Genomic DNA, 7,779 nt, shown 5'->3' with positions numbered 1-7,779 from the left:
GCCAGGCCTTATCTAAAGCCACCGCGCCGGTGGTTGGGTAATTATGTTTTGTCACCGCTAAATTAGAGATTTTTAACTTCTTACTGGATATTTGTTCAAGATAGAGAAAAGTGTAATATAAATCCTATAACTTATCGTGAAAGTATAATTGAGTCTCAAAACTTTTAAAAATACAATCAAGTCCTAAAATTTGTTAAATTAAGACAATTAAGTCCTTCCATTAATACCAAAATGATGACATGATTTTTTTATTTTCTCTCATAGGTGGCGTTGAGGTTAGTTAAAGCACAAACATGACCTCATTTTTATCCAAATCCTAATTTTTACACCAAATCTTAATTAAATGAGGTTAAAAAAATCCAAAAGCTTTTTTTTAAAAGACAAACTAAAAAAACATGAAAAAGAGAAAAAAATATATGCAAAAGGAGACCAGGCCCTCCTGTTTGTGGCGCCACCCCATTGACGGCGGGGCCGGCGATGGCTGTAGTGTCGTTTGTGGTCGCAAAAGTAGAAGAAAAAAAACCCTCATTTTTGCGATGGTTGAGGAGGATGGCGAGAGTTTTTTTCTGTTTCTACTTTTCTAGATTGTCTCTAGATTCTTGCTCTTCTTTGTTTTCCCTGGTCCTTCATCATCGAGGCTACTACCGAACGATTTGTTATCGAAGGAAGGAGGTGGCTACTCCTCCGCAAAACTGAACTTTGGGCCATAAGACAGGGTTTACTATGGAGTCAATTAGAGGAAAATGAATAGGCGGTTGAGTTTTATTTAAGAAGCTGATTAGACATCTTACTGTTGACACCTAAATTTATTTTTGTTTAAAAGATCTTCCATACATTAAAAAATATTAGAGATTGCAAAAGCCACCAAAGCAAAAATTTTTACCCCGAATAAAAATATCAATATGGCATAATCTTGCGTTCGAATTTCTTACAGTATTCCTCCATTTTTTTTAACATCTATAAAAATTTTACTTTTAGAATCTCGTGCCTTATGTTGAGGATTATGGACCTTTCATGGATTTCGCAAAAATTTGCAAAGGAATTTGTCTATAACGATGGAATTCGACCCCTAACAAAAAACGTCAACACCGCACGATCTTGCATCCATATTTCTCACTGCGTTTATCTTTGTTTGATAACTAGAGGCTTCATATTTTTAGGACTTGAGCCCTGGAGGCGAAAATTCGAATCGATGAGAATGTCTTGAGCCCGAATCCCTTGAAAACTATTTTCTAGGTAACTTGACCCGCGTTGTACGCCATTTTTGTAATAACCTCCTCTCTTGTCCCACATCGGGAGGGAGGTCTTGGCGCTTATAAGGTTTGGGTCCCCCAGTAGGTAACGCTTAAAGCCGTGAGGGAAAAGACCGTGGCTAGGATGGCGGTGCGTCCCGCCGTGGTGGGTGACCCAAAGCGACAATATTACACAAAGTGGCCCGAGATGTTACAAGTGGTATGTAGTCGACTTCCGACCGCTGTGGGACCACGAGCTGAATGTCGTTCGATGCCCGTGGCCATAGCGATGACGCTATTCTGTTAAGAGGTGGAGAGGTAATAACCTCCTCTCTTGTCCCACACGCCTAGAGGGGTCTTGGTTAGCTTATAAGGTTTGGGTCCCTCTAATATGTATAACGCGTTTTAAAGCCGTGAGGGAAAAGACCGTGGCTGATGGCGTGCCCGCGCCGTGCGAGTGACCCAAAGCGACAATATTACACAAGAGGGCCCGGGATGTTATAAAGAGTGGATAACCTCCTCTCTTGTCCCACACGTCCTAGGGAGGGAGGTCTTGTTAGCTTATGTTTGGGTCCCTAATCAGTGAAACGCATTTTAAAGCCATGAGGGAAAAGACCGTGGCTGATGCATGTTCGTCCGCGCCAGGTGGGTGACCCAACGGACAATATTACAAGTGGGCCCAGGATGTTACAATTTTTATATCCATTTTTGCACTTTCTTAAAGTCCTTGGTCAAGTTGAGTCTTAAAGGAACTCGAAATGAATGCGAATTGAATGAACCAAACTAGGAACCAAACCTGTTCACCAGTGGCTAGCAACTGGCCAGAATTTAAGGGAGATTGGACTGGTTTTAGCTTGATTTTCATGGTTGATTTGCAGCTGATTTCAGGAAGCTTAATTGAGATTGATCGTGTTGATGGCAATTGAGAGGAAAATCAGCTCAAATAGGTGGTCAGACAAGCTGGAAATAGGGCCATGAAATCCGCACAAAAATTGGACCATTGAGGGCTGCAAATTGGCGAATATAAGAGGGAAGAGAGAATATTTAAGGGACTCTTGACATTTTCTCCTCTGAAATTTAGAGCCTCAAGCGTGAGAGTTTGAGAGCAAACAAGTGAGGAAGAACTGCGAGCTTAGGTAAGGAACGTGAGAGCAAACTGCGAAGGACCGAGCTTGGCCATAAGCTAGTGAGTTCGAGTTGTGAGAAGGGTTAGGAGAGTCACTAGGCCTTGTTCGTTCCTCTACATCCATCATCCAAGGTAAGACCACTTTAGCTTTCAAATTCATCATCTTAGTTCCAGCGCCGTACTTCCGAGCTCGGAGTCAGAGTGTAAACCAGTGGCATGGGAAGCTTGCCTTGCCCTTGTGGGCGTCGCAAGCTCATTACCTTGGTCTACAAATTCACTTAGCCCGCTCACGGTGTTTGGACGTGTTCTTGAAGTTTGCCAAAGAAAATCCAACGCAATTTTTAGACCAAAATGGAACCGGCTGAACCGATTTTGAAAATTAGACCGTGAGCTCCCCTTCTGTGATTCGCAGTTGGACTTTGTCTATTGACGCTATAGTGTTTTTTGTCGTGCTAATATATGATGATTGTTCGTGTTAGGATTAGGGCACACGTGTCCTGTTTAGCGTTAGATCACTTGAACGTTGAAATATGCGCTTCGAAAATCATTTTGGACCATCGTGGATTACTCTGGCCGGAGTCGGTTCTGACTCGTTTGGCCTCATTTACATGCCATTTGAGTCATATAAGCATGTGCATTAACATAGGCGTGTGTTATGTATGGTCCGCATTGATTGCTTGCCATATCGCTGCATTTTGTGCATTCCACGCTTGCTGTTCACGGACCAAAGCTTGATGGCCGGGTTATGGACAGCGAGCTTTGGCCTCATTTTGAGTCGAACAAGGTGTTCCAAGGCGACTTAAGTCCTACATGATAACTTGCCTGTTCTTTTGTTCTTTTGCTCTTTGAAACAAAAAAAATAGTAGAAATTCATTTGGTAACGTCAATTGATTTTTCTATTTCTCTGATTAGAAAAGTGGTTAGGAATAGATTTGAAATAGAAACAAGAAGTAAAAAATAATAATAATAATAACTTCTTATTCACAAGAATAATTTTTAGAAATAATTTTTCTTTTTCTTTCTTCTTCCTCCCAAACCGTTAATTTAATTTTTCTATTCTCGGATCAGAAAAGTAGTTATGGAATAGATTTGAAATAGAAACAAGAAGTAAAAATAATAATAATAATAACTTCTTATTCACGGAATATTTTTAGATAATTTTTTTTTTTTGTCTTTCTTCTTCCTCCCACCGCTCGCGCCCTGCACCCTCTCCCAACTGCTCACTTTTGCCAGCTGCTGCCACCCGCTAGAGGAGGAGCAAAAGAAGAATAGAGAGAGAAAAGAAAAATCTAAAAATATTAAAAATTAAATAAATTGTGAGTCATATCAGATGCATTCCTATTCTTTTTTTATTCTAAGAATATAAATTTTATTTAGTTACTAAACATGTTCTTTTACTCATAAATTGTTTTAAGAAATAGAAATTAAAAAAAAAAGACTAATTTTGAAAGGAGATTGTTCCCCGGAACATAAATGTTACAAACGCATCCTTAGAACAGTTTCTGTGATTCACGGATGCATCTGGATGCTTCCAGGGCTGTTCATTGTTGTCTAAAGCTCGAAATGGAACTCGGGACTGCTTGCCACGCCGTGCAAGGATTGGATCACATTTCGGTCCCATGGAAGGCCTCGAGCAGTCCCGATGTCTCCTTTACATGTATGTATAGTTTTCATGACACATTCCAAGTTTACATTCAGTTTTTAGCATCGTTTCTCATTTGTTGTCGTGCATATCTAGTATAGTCCAGATTTCAAACCGCATTTGTCATGAAAGGGAAACAAATGATATATAAAAGATAAAAAATAAAAATAAAAATGAAAGGAAGAAGAAACGGAAAATTAGGATTAGAATTATATGTAAATGGGAAAGTGCGTCGTAGGATTAAGTTGACGTTGTGCATCCCATCATGTTGAATACTACATGATTATCATTAGATTAGGAATCATTATCATCTAGATTAGAAAATTTGCATTGGTTAACCTATGTCAATCGCATGTTTAATTCTATGCATAACTTAGAGGTCTTATCCCGGGACTTAATAACAAGGAAATATTGAATTTTGGCCAATAGGGCTCGAGTTTTATCTATCACACTTTACATTTTTTTTTAATCTAGATATTTTGTCTCCTTATTGACAAATCTAGATTATCACGTTTTAGTTGATTTTTTTTTTGAATAGATTTAGGTGAATTAAAAATGTAAAATTTTGCATGAAAACATTTTCCTATAAAGAAAAAAAATCTATCAAATTTGGACGTTAGACAATAATTTTTAACTAAACTTTTTTGATAATGAAAATATTTATCTTCCTCCATATTTGTTGTATCCATTATAAGATTTTTCGTATACTAAACACACCATAAGTGCATGTGTAATACCACAATTTGGTAATTTGGACTTTTTAGTACTTACATTTAAGTGTGTATGTGTTAAACCGAGGGCACTCGGCTAGCTAAGGGAAGGAAGACATTGGAATGAGAAAGTAAGTGTTAATCCCTTTCCTGATACCGTTTGGTTAATCACATTGAGACAAAATGAAAATGAAAGATTGTTGCAAGTTGACATCTCCAGATTCTTGCCCTTTTTCTTCTTCTGGTCCTTCGTCTTCCGAGGCTACCGACAATTAGTTCTCGGGAGAACCAGCGGCGCCTCCACCGGAATTGGTCGCTTTAGGGGCCACGAGAGAGAGAGACTTTAATGTATAATCGATTAGACAAAACTATGTACGCGGGAAAAAAGGGACAATTAAATACTTGCATTGTCCGGAACAACGTGGCCGTATTCGCCAGTAGTCAACTCTGACACAGGAATAGAGGACAGCAGGGACGAATCTATAATAAGTATGTTTGGGTTTTTTTTTTTTTTGGGGGTGGGAGGGGGAGGCGGAACGGCAGGGTAGTAGATAATTTTCTGAGTGAATATATATTTTATTGATTATTAGGTAATTTATTTAGTTGACATTACCAAAATTGTATTTAGTAGTAACTATAATATTTCCATTGGCACAAAAGTATACTATTTCTTGAGTTGGAACAATCAATTTTTAGTTGTCTCATATTTTATTGCAAGATTTAGCTTTTAAATTAGAAGGTTTCTATTTAAAAGTTCTAAAAAAATTTCTTAGACTTTAAAACTTCAAGTGATATGAGAAACATGCGGGACCAAAGTTAAATATGTACTCATGATCGTTTTTTAAAAGCACGGGCTAAAGCATGATATTGAAAGTTGGGGGCCCCAACAGTTTTACGTCCGTCGAGGACGGATCAACAGTTAGAATTAAATTATAATTTACTTAATAATGTTACCTTAATAATCATATATTGATTTAATGTAGTAACTTATGTATGAAGTGGACTTTCTTTTACAACACCGATGTTATTTATTTAAAAAGCTTGTAACGTTTATTTTGATACTCATTTCCAAATTTTTACGTGGTCATTTTAACAATTTTTTATTTATGTGCTGAGGTTTAGTAAAACCAAAAATAAAATAAGCCATACTACTTTTTTTCACTAAAAATTGAATTCAATTTTAGAGAATGATCAATGATTCCAATCCTTCTAATGGAGTACATTAGGCGCTTTTAATACAGATATATTATTCCACTTTCAATATTATCGGTACTTTTTTTCGGTTGGGTTTTTTGCGTCCCATATTCATCTTTTTATTTAGTTAATATCATGAAAAACTCTAAACTAATATACTTATGACAAATTTATCCTAAAATATTTTTTTGATTACTAAAAATTCTAAACTAATACGTTTGCATTAAATTTACGATCCATTGATTTTTATTAAATTTGAACATTAAATTGTTGAGTCGGATGATACATGATAGTGTACTATTCTAAGGTTTTACCCTTTCATTTTTCATGCTTTAATCCAATTTAACTAGAACTTTTGGAGGGTAAAGTTATCACAAATATGTAAGTGCACTAGTTTGGGATTTTTGTGATTAAAAATTAGTATATGATAAATTTATCACAAGTATATCAATTTGAGATTTTTCGTAGTTTACTATTCAAGTGTGGTTTTATCTTCCCATAATTGTTGATAACTCAATTATTCTTATTTATTGTGCAATTATTTTTTAATTATTTTTTGTTGTTTATCATTTTCTTTTGTCTTTTCTCAAACTTGTCTTCTATATATGCTATTTCTTCCATCTAATGGCATTTTGGGTCCTCTTACACTTTTGTTGCATTTTTAGGTTGACTCTCTACCACTTCCTCTCTTCTTCTCTTTCCATTGTCTTCTTCAACCTTCAAACATGGAAGGAGGGCTTGAACTAGTATCCTCTCCCTCTCTCTCATTGATTTTGGTTATTTATTTATTTTTTATTTTTATTATTCGTTTCCTATTTCTTCTTCTCTCTCGATTTAAATCTAACAATTTAACAATTATGCTTATGGGTTTTCAATGCCCCAATGCTTTGTTCATGTACAAGTCCTCTGCCTTTAGATTTAATGGGGATCACAAGAATTTTGCTATCTCGCTTATTCAATAAGATTTGCTCTCTTAAGTGTTAGATATGTGCTCATTTAACTTGTTTTGGTTGTCTTTGTACGACGATGGTGTACAGAAAGCTCAATCTAGGTGTGCACCACTAATTGGTAACGCCATAGTTACTGGAGAATGAATTTTCCGCATGTGCTAATCATGATAAAAATATGAGATCCAGTGATCGATGTCAATTATTTTGCTTGACCGACCATTCTTATGGAATGAGCTTGTGTTAACCTTGTTGTTGCTCTATTGATCATCCTCATTTTTTGTATTTGACTGGTTTTGCAATATTCTGGATTTTACTCTACTTTGATTTGCTTTTTAATGATGTTTATGCACTTCTCATGTATTTTGAGTAATGAATTCAATTTTCTTTTGACTAAAAAAAGGTTGATTGAGATTATTCCATTATAAATTTGATCCTTGTACAGCCAAATGGGACAATGCACTGAAAGCCATTGACTTTTCTTCTTTACTACTGCATTTACTACAAACGATATTGACGAGATCCAAATCCCATGTGGGCGTGCCTCATGACTCGCCGGAATCAAAGGATTTAAAATTAAACGGACAACTTTTATGTCCCTCGTGGGATCTACAATTAGAATTATCAAAACATTCTAGCGCAAAAAGAGATAGAAAACTCTCGTGCAAAATTCATATGTCCCTTAAAAGAAAACGACACAAACGCCCCTAAATTTTGGCCCGATGTACAATGTGGTTCATAAATTTTTAACTTAGTCAATGTGATCCTTAAATTTTAGCCCAATATGTGATGTAGTTCCTAAACTTTTAATTTGTTCAATTTAGTCATTGAACTATATGAAAATATACATTTTTGTCTTTGAATTTGAATTAATAGAAGGACAACATTGAATATTTTAATATATTTTAGGGACTAAATTGAACATTTA

This window comes from Eucalyptus grandis, chromosome 2 (assembly GCF_016545825.1).
Source record: "Eucalyptus grandis isolate ANBG69807.140 chromosome 2, ASM1654582v1, whole genome shotgun sequence".
NCBI classification, from domain to species: Eukaryota; Viridiplantae; Streptophyta; class Magnoliopsida; order Myrtales; family Myrtaceae; genus Eucalyptus; species Eucalyptus grandis.
Note: the sequence above shows the minus strand (reverse complement) of the source record.